Below are 15,362 nucleotides of genomic sequence, written 5' to 3' on the forward strand. Positions count from 1 at the left end.
TTTGGTACATAGGTCTCCATATTGCACTACATTTAGACTATTTATTATTGGAGCCAACACATTTTGGGGGAGAAACAGTTCAGTATGTCAATTTCTGACTATTTGGCAACAAATGACTCATTTAAAATGGATTATCCCTGTAATCTGGTAAGAAAATCAGATCATAAATTTGTTCTGGAGCTGGTTTAGCTCTTGGCTGGTTCTCCCCCGATGTGTGAATAATGCTGAATACAGTCATTACTGTGTGCTCTAAACTGGCTCAGAGGAACATAGGGATGGGTTGAATTACAACCTGTCAATGGGCCAAGTAAACGTAATGCGCTGGAGAAATACTACAGTCCTCACGGTTTTGCTGGAACGCCGGTTAGCAGCCATTTTTTTTTATCCATTTAAAAATTAAAAGGAAAGTGCACTTGTAGTCTTAAAACCATAATAAAGTTATGGGTAATGCATACCCCAGGGTTGCCTGCTTGGTTCATTTTAGGGCTAACAGTGACTCTACTTTAGATTTATAAGATGTCTTCAGGGCTACTGGGGTGACACACTGTAACAAACCCACTCCTCATGTAATCTCCTTACTACTGGGGAGACACACTGTAGCAAACCCACTCCTCATGTAATCTCCTTACTACTGGGGTGACACACTGTAACAAACCTCCTCCTCATGTAATCTCCTTACTACTGAGGTGACACACTGTAACAAACCTCCTCATGTAATCACCTTACTACTGGGGTGACACACTGTAACAAACCTCCTCCTCATGTAATCTCCTTACTACTGAGGTGACACACTGTAACAAACCTCCTCCTCATGTAATCACCTTACTACTGGGGTGACACACTGTAACAAACCTCCTCCTCATGTAATCTCCTTACTACTGAGGTGACACACTGTAATAAACCCCTTCCTCATGTAATCTCCTTACTACTGGGGTGACACACTGTAACAAACCTCCTCCTCATGTAATCTCCATACTACTGAGGTGACACACTGTAACAAACCTCCTCCTCATGTAATCTCCTTACTACTGGGGTGACACACTGTAATAAACCCCTTCCTCATGTAATCTCCTTACTACTGGGGTGGCGTACTGTAACAAACCTCCTCCTCATGTAATCTCCTTACTACTGAGGTGACACACTGTAATAAACCCCTTCCTCATGTACTATCCTTACTACTTTAGTGACACACTGTAACAAACCCCTCCTCATGTAATCTCCTTACTACTGGGGTGACACACTGTAACAAACCCCCTCCTCATGTAATCTCCTTACTACTGGGGTGACACACTGTAACAAACCTCCTCCTCATGTAATCACCTTACTACTGGGGTGACACACTGTAACAAATCTCCTCCTCATGTATTCTCCTTACTACTGGGGTGACACACTGTAACAAACCTCCTCCTCATGTAAGCTCCTTTCAACTAGGGTGACACTATTAACAAAAAATCTCCACATTCATGTTGATGCTGACTGGGCGGCTACTAACTTTATTGCACCAGGCAGAGTGGTGCCCCCATCAAGAGAGCGCTCTAGGAGGCTGCCTATTTTGCCTATAGGCAGAACCAGCCATGGACATTTTAGAAGTCTAAGATGGTCTAAAATCTATCTTGTGTGTTATTGGAAGTTAAAGCTTCTGCTATGTACTTCTCCATGCTTTATACAGCAGCTTTGCTTATTTATTTATGTATTTATTTTATTTATTTATTTTTTATATTGCTGTACACAGTATATTTACAAAGCCTGTCATACCTATACTAAGTTCAATTTTTATAAAGGTATCAGCAAAATTGAAACATGAAACTTCCCCTTTAAACAATGATCTTCCTCAATGATGTTCCTGTTGAGAATGGAGTAGTAGGTATTGTGGTGGCCCAACACCGGACGTGTTACCCCGCACCCTTGCTGCCCTGTCCGGCAGACTCCCCTCAGTGTCCCCTGGGCTCCCTTGTATTTGTTTCCCCCCTGTATATATGTTCTGCATTGTAATGTATTATAAAATGTAATGTTGTTTTAAGAGTTATACCATGTGATATGTCATGTGATTGTTACCCAGGAGGTATCAGTGACCAGGTGACCCCAAGAGTGACCTATGGGCTTCCTGCTTGTCTCCCCCATATAAGCCCTGGGTGGAGCTAGTTCTTTCTCTTTCCTCTTTGGAGATACTGTATTTTTCGCCCTATAGGACGCACCGGCGTATAAGACGCACCCTATTTTTAGGTGCAAAATCTAAAAAATTAGAACCCAATAGTGGTCTTCAACCTGCGGACCTCCAGATGTTGCAAAACTACAACTCCCAGCATGCCCGGACAGCCGTTGGCTGTCCGGGCATGCTGGGAGTTGTAGTTTTGCAACATCTGGAGGTCCGCAGATTGAAGACCACTGCATAGGAGGTAATACTCACGTGTCCCCGCCGCTCCGGACCCGTCACCGCTGCCCTGGATGTCGCTCCATCGCTGTCGCCGTGTCCCCGTCGCTCTGCTGCCGGCCGTGTATCCTCGCTCTCCGTCGCCGTCATCGCGTCGTTATGCACGCCGACGCACGTATGCGACGACGTGATGACGAGGAAGGAGAGCGCCGGCCATACAGGGGATCCCTGAACGGAGAAGACACCGAGGAGGCAGGTAAGGTCCCTCCCGGTGTCCTGTAAGCACTAACCCGGCTATTCAGTCGAGCTGTTCGGGACCGCCACGGCGGTCCCGAACAGCCCGACTGAACAGCCAGGTTAGTGTCACTTTCCCTTCAGACGCTGCGGTCAGCTTTGATCGCTGCGTCTGAAGGGTTAATACAGGGCATCACCGCGATCGGTGATATCCTGTATTAGCTGCGGGTCCCGGCCGTTGATGGCCGCAGGGACCGCCGCGATAGGGGTGTATTCGCCGTATAAGACGCACCGACTTTTTGCCCCCAGTTTTGGGGAAGAAAAAGTGCGTCTTATACGGCAAAAAATACGGTAAGTCTTTGCTGAGGTCACTCGTGTCTAGTTTGTGTGTCCAGAGTGTTGGAGACCTCAAAGTCCAGTCCTGCAGCCACCATCAAGTCAAGTAAGATAAAGTCACCGCTTTATGAGTCAAGTCAGTCCCTGTCATCTGTCAAGTCAGCATGGTCTGCATTCAATTGTCCAGTGTTACTACAAGTCCCAGCAAGCCCTTAAGGTCTCTGAGTCACTGGTCACCTCTGTGTGCCCTGGCTGAACTGTTTAGACTTTTCCACCTTTCTATCCTCAGTAAAGCTACCGTTATCCGTAACTTGGCCTCAGAGTTATTATTGCTCCCGTGCCTGGCCCAGAGTCTAGCGGTATCGAGGATAAACCATGCCCTGGCGTCACGAATACAAGGGGTGAATGCCATCTGCCCCTAGGGTAACAACTTCTGCCCTCATCACACCCCATTACCACAGAGTGATTCATCATGACTACTCCCATCGCCAGATTGAGAGGTGATTTTTGTCACCCTCTGCGGTTCCTGTGTCCGTCCTCATCTCCAGATCCACATGAGAAAGAAACGACATTATTTGTCTTCATGTCGTCTATGAATATTAAACCTACAAGATGTTACAGAACAGACGCAGAAGATGGAAAGAGAACATCCTGTGCAGAATCTGAGGAATAATAATGAGGGATAATGATGGGTTTATCTGCACCTTAAGATCATCTAGTTTCGGAAACGTATTTTTATACATCCTATTAGAGAATTCTGAGTTATAAAGGGGGGTGGGGGTGGGGTCCTCTGTTCAGGATCCATATCTCTTGGCCCGAGTGGAGAGTGTCTGTAAGGAGAAGCACTCACCATGGAGGACCTTTTCATACCTGTATTAGGGTAGGGTCACACATAACGGATCCCCAGCGTACTTTACACTGCGGATCCGCTGTTGGCCGCACCCATTTTGTGCCTCCAGCTGTTGCCCTTCCCTCGCCTTGTCTTGTCCCTTGCCTGACATTGCGGAGCAGCCGTGATGTCTGAGTACACTGCACATCCGCGATGTCAGAGTGGACTCGACGACTAGCAGGCCCCCTGTGTGGCTGTTCATAGTGATGGATTGCCGCTGCGAACAGCCCAGGGGTGGGATGAGGCAGGGGTAGGTGGGGTGGCAACAGCTGGAGGCACAAAATGGGTTGGGTCACCGGCGGATCCGCAGCGTAAAATACGCTGCCGATTCCTTACGTGTGACCCTACCCTTACACAGACATCCCACTGTTTTGGATGGACACTGTGTAATGCTTATTTTTTCCTGTGGGGGTGCTGCTGGGAAACTGAACACTTACTCAAAGGCTTTCCTACAGATTATTGCTCCCAGTAGGAGGCATTTTGGAATCTGCCCATTGTCTAGTAGGGATATTGGATAACCCTTCCACTGGTATTCATCAGTTTCCAGAATTGGATATTACCCTCTACAGGAAGAGAGAGTCTGATCGGAGCTGAAGGGGTCTGATCTAGTTCCTAGAGGCTCCCAAGCCTTGACTCTCAAATATAAATTACACTTTTGAAGATATTGAATCCGGGACCAAATCTAATACATACACAGTAAAGCGAACCATTCACGGAAGGACTGGACGGCCAACTAATGTGTATGAGGGCCAACCCAACATTCACCTTCTGGCTGATGTGAGGAGAGAGATGGATTGGGCTGTCAGAGGAGTCTGGCAATAGCTTATTCCCGTCTTCATCACAACACATGCATGTTTGGCTAAGCCGAGCATTCAAGTCCATAGGGAGTTCGAGGAAACACTTTGAGCTGACCAACCAAATGTGAAAAATTTGCACAACAAAGTGGCCTTTAATGGGAATGGTCCCCTTAAACAAAAAAGTATATAGAATTTGGGTTACACTGTCTATTGTATCATGTACATTAAAGGGGTATTCCATGAAAAAAAAACATTTTTAAATTACTTCTTTAAAAAATCTTAATCCTACCAGTACTTGTCAGCTGCTGAAGTTAAGTTTTTTTCTGTATGACCACTCTCTGTTGACACCTCTGTCTGTCTCAGGAACTGTCCAGAGCAGGAGAGGTTTGCTATGGGGATTTGCTGCTACTCTGGACAGTTCCTGAGACAGACAGCAGCACTGTTGTCAGAAAAGAACAACTCAATTTCAGCAGCTGATAAGTACTGGTAGGATTAAGATTTTTTATTAGAAGTAATTTACAAATCTGTTTAACGTTCTGGAGCCAGTTGATATGGAAAAAAAAAAGTTTTTTTCATGGAATACCCCTTTAAGCAAATAAATAGAAATAATGATGAAAGAGCCAAAAAAAATCATGACTTATCATGTGCTCAACAATTTGTCCTTTCATTCACAGTCTACAGCAAGGCTACCAATCACATTCCTACTCCCCAGCATGGCTCTATATCTCATTCCTGGCCCCCCAGCCTGGCTCTATATCTCATTCCTGGCCCCCAGCATGGCTCTATATCTCATTCCTGGCCCCCAGCCTGGCTCTATATCTCATTCCTGGCCCCCAGCCTGGCTCTATATCTCATTCCTGGCCCCCAGCCTGGCTCTATATCTCATTCCTGGCCCCCAGCATGGCTCTATATCTCATTCCTGGCCCCCAGCATGGCTCTATATCTCATTCCTGGCCTCCAGCATGGCTCTATATCTCATTCCTGGCCCCCAGCATGGCTCTATATCTCATTCCTGGCCTCCAGCATGGCTCTATATCTCATTCCTGGCCCCCAGCCTGGCTCTATATATCATTCCTGGCCCCCAGCATGGCTCTATATCTCATTCCTGGCCCCCAGCATGGCTCTATATCTCATTCCTGGCCCCCAGCATGGCTCTATATCTCATTCCTGGCCCCCAGCCTGGCTCTATATATCATTCCTGGCCCCCAGCATGGCTCTATATCTCATTCCTGGCCCCCAGCATGGCTCTATATCTCATTCCTGGCCCCCAGCATGGCTCTATATCTCATTCCTGGCCCCCAGCATGGCTCTAGATCTCATTCCTGGCCCCCAGCATGGCTCTATATCTCATTCCTGGCCTCCAGCCTGGCTCTATATTTCATTCCTGGCCCCCAGCATGGCTCTATATCTCATTCCTGGCCCCCAGCATGGCTCTATATATCATTCCTGGCCCCCAGCATGGCTCTATATCTCATTCCTGGCCCCCAGCCTGGCTCTATATCTCATTCCTGGTCCCCAGCATGGCTCTATATCTCATTCCTGGTCCCCAGCCTGGCTCTATATCTCATTCCTTCTCACCAGCATGGCTCTATATCTCATTCCTGGTCCCCAGCATGGCTCTATATCTCATTCCTGGTCCCCAGCATGGCTCTATATCTCATTCCTTCTCACCAGCATGGCTCTATATCTCATTCCTTCTCCCCAGCATGGCTCTATATCTCATTCCTGGTCCCCAGCATGGCTCTATATCTCATTCCTTCTCACCAGCATGGCTCTATATCTCATTCCTTCTCCCCAGCATGGCTCTATATCTCATTCCTGGCCCCCAGCATGGCTCTATATCTCATTCCTGGCCCCCAGCATGGCTCTATATATCATTCCTGGCCCCCAGCATGGCTCTATATCTCATTCCTTCTCCCCAGCCTGGCTCTATATCTCATTCCTGGTCCCCAGCATGGCTCTATATCTCTTTCCTGGTCCCCAGCATGGCTCTATAACTCATTCCTTCTCACCAGCATGGCTCTATATCTCATTCCTTCTCCCCAGCATGGCTCTATATCTCATTCCTGGTCCCCAGCATGGCTCTATATCTCATTCCTGGTCCCCAGCATGGCTCTATATCTCATTCCTTCTCCCCAGCATGGCTCTATATCTCATTCCTGGCCCCCAGCATGGCTCTATACCTCATTCCTGGCCTCCAGCATGGCTCTATATCTCATTCCTGGCCCCCAGCATGGCTCTATATCTCATTCCTGGCCTCCAGCATGGCTCTATATCTCATTCCTGGCCTCCAGCATGGCTCTATATCTCATTCCTGGCCCCCCAGCCTGGCTCTATATCTCATTCCTGGCCCCCAGCATGGCTCTATATCTCATTCCTGGCCCCCAGCATGGCTCTATATCTCATTCCTGGCCCCCAGCCTGGCTCTATATCTCATTCCTGGCCCCCAGCCTGGCTCTATATCTCATTCCTGGCCCCCAGCATGGCTCTATACCTATTCCTGGCCCCCAGCATGGCTCTATATATCATTCCTGGCCCCCAGCATGGCTCTACATCTCATTCCTGGCCCCCAGCCTGGCTCTATATCTCATTCCTGGCCTCCAGCATGGCTCTATATCTCATTCCTGGCCCCCCAGCCTGGCTCTATATCTCATTCCTGGCCCCCAGCATGGCTCTATATCTCATTCCTGGCCCCCAGCATGGCTCTATATCTCATTCCTGGCCCCCAGCATGGCTCTATATCTCATTCCTTCTCCCCAGCATGGCTCTATATCTCATTCCTGGCCCCCAGCCTGGCTCTATATCTCATTCCTGGCCCCCAGCATGGCTCTATACCTCATTCCTGGCCCCCAGCATGGCTCTATATCTCATTCCTGGCCCCCAGCATGGCTCTATATCTCATTCCTGGCCCCCAGCATGGCTCTATACCTCATTTGGCCCCCAGCATGGCTCTAGATCTCATTCCTGGCCCCCAGCATGGCTCTATATCTCATTCCTGGCCCCCAGCATGGCTCTATATCTCATTCCTGGCCCCCAGCATGGCTCTATATCTCATTCCTGGCCCCCAGCATGGCTCTATATCTCATTTCTTATCCCCTGTATCTAATTTCTTGCCCCCAGCATAGTTCCCCTTATCATTCTTGGCCCCTGACATGGCTCCCCATCTAAGTCCTGGTCCTCAGCTTGGCTCCACATCTCATTCTTGGTCCCCTGAATAGCTCCCTATCATTATTTTTCCACAACATGGCTCTTCATCTTATTATTGTTCCTCAGCATGGCTTTCATCTCATTTCTTGGCCCCAACATGGCTCCCCCTTCTCCTAGTTTCCCCATATAGCTTCCATCTTCCATATTATTATGGTTTCCATCTCAATTCTAAGCCCATAATGGATCCTCTCTCATCCCTGGTCCTCAGCATGGCTTCACATCTTATTCTGTATCATCAGCATGGCCGTATCATCTTATTTCTGGCCCCATACATGGCCGTATCATCTTATTTCTGACCCCATACATGGCTTCACATTTTATTCTGTATCATCAGCATGGCCGTATCATCTTATTTCTGGCCCCATACATGGCCGTATCATCTTATTTCTGGCCCCATACATGGCCGTATCATCTTATTTCTGGCCCCATACATGGCCGTATCATCTTATTTCTGGCCCCATACATGGCTTCACATCTTATTTCTGGCCTCATCCTTGTCTTCACATCTTATTCTGTATCATCAGCATGGCTCCCTATCTTATTCCTCATTTCAGCATGGCTCCCCCCTTCATTCCTGGGCCCCAGTATAGTTCCTCTCTCCATTGCAGCTTGTTGCACTTGCTGGCACTGGAATAGCTCCTACTCTTGCTTTATCAGCTTCTATGATGCAGCATTAAAGGGGTACCCCACTGGAAAACAATATTTTTTTTTTTAAATCAACTGGTGCCACAAAGATAAACAGATTTGTAAATTATTTCTGTTTAAAAATCCTTCCATTACTTATCAGCTGCTCTATGCTTCACAGGAAGTTGTATTTCCTTCTGGAGTTCTTTTCTGTCTTACCACAGTGCTCTCTGCTGACACCTCTGTCCATGTCAGGAACTGTCCAGAGCAGGAGAGATTTGCTATGGGGATTTGCTTCTACTCTGGACAGTTCCTGACATGGACAGAGGTGTCAGCAGAGAGCACTGTGGTCAGACAGAAAAGAACAACTCAACTACTCAAGGTAGAACGATACCTAGGAAATAGTGATCATAATATAATACATTATAGCTTGTTCTTCAATAAAGGAACCTCTCGAGGGGCCACAAAAACAATGAACTTTAGGAAGGCAAAGTTTGATCAACTCAGGGAAGCCCTTAACAATATAAATTGGGAGAATGTCCTGAAAAACAAGAATACAGTGACCCCCCTGACCTACGATGGCCACGACATACGATAATTTCAACATGCGATGGCCTCTCAGAGGCAGCATCAACATATGATGCTTTTATATGTCAGGGCCATTGGATAAACAGCTATCCGTCAGCGCAGACTGCTTCAACTGCCGCCGGATAGCCGTTTACGGTTCCCCATGTGCTCCGGTGATGGTCTCTTACCTGCCCTCGGTGGTTCAGATGGTGGTTGTCTAACTTTTTTGCGGCAGGCAGAGCGACGCCCCCCCATCAAGAGGTGGCTCTAGGCTGCTGCCTATTTTGCCTAAAGGCAGAGTCGGCCCTTCTCAGCTGGGGGCATACCTAGAGCATTTGGCACCCGGGCCGGACCCTTTGTTTGGCAGATGCACCCCCCTTTCCCATAGGTATATGCAGTTACACCCCCCCTTTCCCATAGGTATATGCAGTTACAACCCCCCCTTTCCCATAGGTATATGCAGTTACACCCCCCTCTTTCACATATGTATATGCAGATACATCCCCCCTTTCCCATAGGTATATGCAGATACACCCCCCCTTTCCCATAGGTATATGCAGTTACACCCCCCCCCCCCCGCTTTCCCATATGTATATGCAGCTAAACCCCCCCCCTCTTCCCCATAGGTATATGTAGAGTAACCCCCCTTCCCCATAGGTATATGTAGAGTAACCCCCCCCCCTCCCCTTCCCCATAGGTACATGTAGAGTAACCCCCCCCCTCCCCTCCTCCCCTATAGGTATATGTAGAGTAACCCCCCCTCCCCTTCCCCATAGGTATATATGTAGAGTAACACCCCCCCATAGGTATATGTAGAGTAACCCCCTCTCCTTCCCCATAGGTATATATGTAGAGTAACCCCTCTTCCCCTATAGGTATATATGTAGAGTAACCCCCCCTCCCCTTCCCCATAGGTATATGTAGAGTAAACCCCCCCTCCCCTTCCCCATAGATATATGTAGAGTAACCCCCCCTCCTCCCCTATAGGTATATATGTAGAGTAACCCCTCCCCCATAGGTATATGTAGAGTAACCCCCCCCCTTCCCCATAGGTATATGTAGAGTAACCCCCCCCCCTTCCCCATAGGTATATGTAGAGTAACCCCCCCCCCCCCCCTTTAAATGGAAATTTTCCCACACTTTTTTTCCCCAGGACTTGACCCCTGGTGAACAGCCATGTCATATTTACGCTCTAGCCATAGTGGGAAAGATTTACAAAACGCCATAAGAAAAATTATTTTTAAATTCCACAATAACATATGTACACCGTTTCCTTCTGAAGGGGTACTCCGGTGAAAAACTATATGTTTTTTTTAAATCAACTGGTGCCAGAACGTTAAACAGATTGGTAAATTACTTCGATTTAAAAATCCTAATCCTTCCAGTACTTATCAGCTGCTTTAAGCTCCACAGGAAGTTCTTTTCTTTTTAAATTTCTTTTTCTGTCTGACCACAGTGCTCTCTGCTGACACCTCTGTCTGTCTCAGGAACTGTCAAGAGCAGGAGCAAATCCCCATAGCAAACCTCTCCTGCTCTGGACAGTTCCTGAGACAGAAGAGGTATCAGCAGAGAGCACTGTGGTCAAACAGATAAGAAATTCTAAAAGAAAAGAACTTCTTCTGGAGCATACAGCAACTGATGAGTACTGTAAGTAATTTAGAAGTAATTTACAAATCTGTTTCACTTTCTGGCACCAGTTGATTAAAAAAAACCTTTAAGAGTACCCCTTTAAGGATGTATATTGGTGTAATGTTATGACTGGTGTGACCTTCACCAGTGAATTCTCATTCCTTTATGTGCAATTCAAAGTAAACAACAAATAGTGACCAGAGCTACTAGTTCCAAGGTTTACAGCCGGACCTTGTTATTTTGCTCATTTTTTTTGGCGCATATTATTTTGCTTATAAATCCTCTTCAGAGGTTATTGGGTACAAAGTGCTATGGATATAGCTGAGTAAAGATACTTTCACAATCCCAAATCCTCATCCAAAATCTTCCTGACCTTCACAGTGTGATAATGGTTATTTTGGTAAATATCTTGCTTGGAACACTTAAATCGTACCTGTTGTTTCAGGATAAGCTGACGTGTGTGTACAGGAGGAGCAGCACAATTTCTGGCCTTTATATAACTTGTCGATGGCATTTTCACCATTTTTCCCCTCTACAGGCTTTATCCAATTTACAGTTGTCACTGAGCCAGAAAGGGTATATCAGCTGCTATGATGTCTCTCATACTCTGCACATACACAGAAGAGGACGCCCTGCTCCCCTATACCTCTACAGCACACCCTCAGAAGCAGCAGCAGTATGGAGGACATTATAGAGAAGTACTAAGCAGTGTAAGCTGTGCATAGAGTATTCTGGTGAGATCTAATACTCACTTTTACAAATGTTTATAGTCTCTTTTGCTGGATCTTTGTTTGCTTCTCTCTCCAGCAAGTCCCTCTTTTTCCCGCCTTTCCCGTCTTTTTACTCCAGAGACTTGTATGCACAGCATGTAACTGATCCCTCAGTAAGATGCAAGTCTGTGCAGTAAGGGACAAATCTGATAAGATTTTTATGCCATAAAAGTCAATTGTTCAGATTGCGGAGACTGTCTAATTCTTAGACAGTATACACAGAGACTAGACAGTTCATGAATGCGGCATATTTATTACTGTAGCTCAGGCTGTTTTATCAAGACCACACCCCTTTTTTTGGGTGCAATGCAAATTGCCTAAAACTTACAGTAACATTGGCGAAATTCATGCCGGAAAGTTTGCACCACAATTTTGTTTAATTTGACGAATATATTTCAATTCTGCACATGCACTGAAAAATCTGAATTAGGCTACGCTCTGCCGAAATTTACTTCCCATAGACTTTAATGATATGTCCTATTCACACAGCACAATTTCCATCTTTAATTTTGCGCAATTCCTTGGCAGAATCCCACTGTACGGTGTCCATTTTAGGACATAGTCAGCCGTAACTCCATCCTCCGTCAGGTGAAACGGCGTCCCGCCTCCTCCCTCGGACCAATCGCCATCATCCTTCAGCCACAACTCCATCCTCCCTCATCCAAAACTCCCTCTTCCAAAACGCCGTCATGCCTCAGACGATTCTCCCTCAGACGCAACTTCCTGCCGCATAGCAGAGCCGACACTGCACAGCATGTATAGCAGAGTCGAAACTGTGAAACTTGCACGTGTACTACAGACACCACGTGCTACAGAGTCTGTATAGCAGAGCCGACACCGAATAGCGTGTACAGCAGAACCCGTATAGCGGAGAGCCAACACTGACTCGGATCTGCTACACGGCAGGAAAGTTTTTCGTCTGAGGGATGACGGAGTTTCGAATGAGGGAGTTTAGGATGACAAAGGAGGGAGGAGGGAGTTGTGGCTGACGCCTGATGGAGATTGGCCCGAGGGAGGAGGCGGGACACCGTTTCACCTGACGGAGGACGGAGTTACATCTGACGACTGATGATGTCCTAAAATGGACACCGTACCACTGAAGTCAATAGGGCTTTGAATTCTTTGTTATGAAACACAGCATTCGGCCATAATTTTGCTGCAATTTCATCAGAATTCCGCCCATCCGTTCAGCAAGCAATTTGTATGGAATTGCTGATTTACCACTGTGTGAACATAGCCTTAAAGGGGTACTCCACTGCCCCAGCGTTCGGAACATTGTGTTCAAAATGCTGGGTGCGTGCTGCGAGGGTTGTGACATCATGACCACGTCCCTCGTAATGTCCCAACCACGTCCCCTCAATGCAAGTCTATGAGAGGGGGCGTGGCAGCTGCCACGCCCCCTCCCATAGACTTGCATTGAGGGGGCGTGGTGAGAAGTCGCGAGGGGCGTGGCTGTAATGTCGCAACCCTCGCAGCCCGCACCCAGCGTTTGTAACAATATGTTCCGAACGCTGGGGCAGTGGAGTACCTCTTTAAAGCAACAGGAAAAATCCACAATAAATCTGTTGTAGATTTAACAGATGACATCTATTTTGCTGCGTCTATAAATATTGCGGAATTTCTGCAGAGAAATTATTTGCAGAGAAACTGCAGTAAATCCAATACATGTGGCTCCATCCTAAGGCTGGGTTCACACACAGTACACAATATTATGGTCAATATTTTTAGCCTAAACCTGGAGTAAAACTGACAAACTGGAATGCAAAGATTTGCACTTTTTCTGTGTTTAAAGGGGTACTCCGGTAGAATATTTTTTTTTTTAAATCAACTGGTGCTAGAAAGTTAAACAGATTTGTAAATTACTTCTATTTAAAAATCTTATTTCTTCCAGTACTTATCAGCTGCTGTATACTACAGAGGAAGTTCTTTTCTTTTTTGAATTTCCTTTCTGTCTGACCACAGTGCTCTCTGCTGACACCTCTGTCCATGTCAGGAACTGTCCAGAGTAGGAGCAAATCCCCATAGGAAACCTCTCCTGCTCTGGACAGTTCCTGACATGGACAGAGGTGTCAGCAGAGAGTACAGTGGTCAGACAGAAAGGAAACTTACTCTGTAGTATACAACAGCTGATAAGTACTGGAAGGATTAAGATTATTAAATATAAGTATTTAGAACTTTCTGGCACCAGTTGATTTAAAAAAAATATGTTTTCCATTGGAGTACCCCTTTAAAACCATTTCTTTGTATTGCCTAAAAATACTTGTGAACCCTGCCTTAAAGGGGTACTCTGGTGAAAAACTTTTTTTTTTAAATCAACTGGTGCCAGAAAGTTAAACAGATTTGTAAATGACTTCTATTAAAAAATCTTAATCCTTCCTGTACTTATTAGCTACTGAATACTACAGCGAAAATTATTTTCTTTTTGGAACAAAGAGCTCTCTGTTGACATCATGACCACAGTGCTCTCTGCTGACATCTCTGTCCATTTTAGGAACTGTCCAGATCAGCATATGTTTGCTATGGGGATTTTCTCCTAGTCTGGACAGTTCCTAAAATGGACAGAGATGTCAGCAGAGAGCACTGTGCTCATGATGTCAGCAGACAGCTCTGTGTTTCAAACGGAAAAGAATTTCCACTGTAGTATTCAGCAGCTAATAAGTACAGGAAGGATTAAGATTTTTTAATAGGAGTAATTTACAAATCTGTTTAACTTTCTGGCACCAGTTGATTAAAAAAAAAAAAAAAAAAGTTTTTCACCGGAGTACCCCTTTAAGGATAAAAACAAGCATGTCATTGTTAAGCGAGGGACAATGTTGTGAGTTTGTGGTTTACTGTACGTCCCGCTGGTCTTCGGTATTGTGGTACTGCCACATAAATCCATAAAATTACAACATAAATCTCCTAATACTGATAATTCGGCTTTAGGTTTTGGGTACAGGTGCACAAACAAACAGATTTTTTTTTTCTCCAGGAGGCAAGGTTATTGCGATACAGAATGACCGTGTGGTTAGCCGTCCAGATGTGAGCGCAGGAAGGAAATATTATTCATTATACACAAAGAAAAAGCTTATGTGATCCGAGGAAGAATTTACTCTTCAGAATGGTATCGATTGAGCAAGGACACGGAGAAGAACTGCGGATCCGCTGCTGGAGGGACGCACTTTACCCTACAGAAGAAGATACTATAAAACTATAAATAAACGTAACCGGGTTACTACATAATATGGATTATGAGTCAAAATCTCAGCAGTAAATAATAAATCTTTACATACGTGACATTGCTAAAATTCCTGTCCCAATATGGAGCTCTCAATTCTCTGCGGAGCCATAGTGGTAAAGGAGTACTCCGTCTCCAGCTTAGTAAAATGTATCCCCCCTATCCTTTGGATAGGGGATAAGTGACTGATCGCCAGGGGGTCTGACCGCTGGAACCCTGCCCTCCCCATGAAAGGAATGGTGTCAACCAAAGCATGAAGTGGTGGGCGACATGACGCTTCCATGTATCTCTATGGGAGAGCCGGAGATACAGCTTTTGGGGATCTCCAGCTCTCCCGTAGAGATGCATGAATGGGTCATGTCAGCCACTGCTTCGTCCCCCAATAACCCTGGGTGTCATTTTATCCCCCCCCCCCTGGTAACCCCCTGGTGCCATTTAATCACCCCTTTTATCTTCCCTGTGCAGTTTAATTCCCCCCCCCCTTCTTCTGCCACTTCTTCACCCCCTATGCCAATTCATTCCCCCTTCATCACCCTACTGTGTCACTTAATCCCTGCCCTAAAACCGCTCCGTGCCACTTAAAGGGGTTATCCAGGAAAAAAACGTGTGTATATATCCAGAAAGTTAAACAGATTTGTAAATTACGTCTATAAAAAAAATATTAATCCTTTCAGTATTTATAAGCTGCTGAAGTTGAGTTGTTATTTTTTGTGTTAGTGCT

General features: G+C 46.1%; 1 protein-coding gene across 2 annotated transcripts in view; it reads left to right on the forward strand.

The window, feature by feature from the left end:
* VCPKMT (valosin containing protein lysine methyltransferase) overlaps positions 1-14,768 on the forward strand; it is a 77,512-nt gene extending 62,744 nt beyond the window's left edge. The window contains exons 8-9 of one of the 2 annotated variants that reach the window (XR_008849047.1): positions 11,193-11,364; positions 14,396-14,768. The gene's annotated coding sequence lies outside the window, so the exon portion shown is untranslated. The remainder of the gene's footprint in view (positions 1-11,192; positions 11,365-14,395) is intronic. The other variant, XR_008849048.1, reaches the window with a different exon arrangement.
* The last annotated feature ends 594 nt before the right edge of the window (positions 14,769-15,362 follow it).

This window comes from Hyla sarda, chromosome 11 (assembly GCF_029499605.1).
Source record: "Hyla sarda isolate aHylSar1 chromosome 11, aHylSar1.hap1, whole genome shotgun sequence".
NCBI classification, from domain to species: domain Eukaryota; kingdom Metazoa; phylum Chordata; class Amphibia; order Anura; family Hylidae; genus Hyla; species Hyla sarda.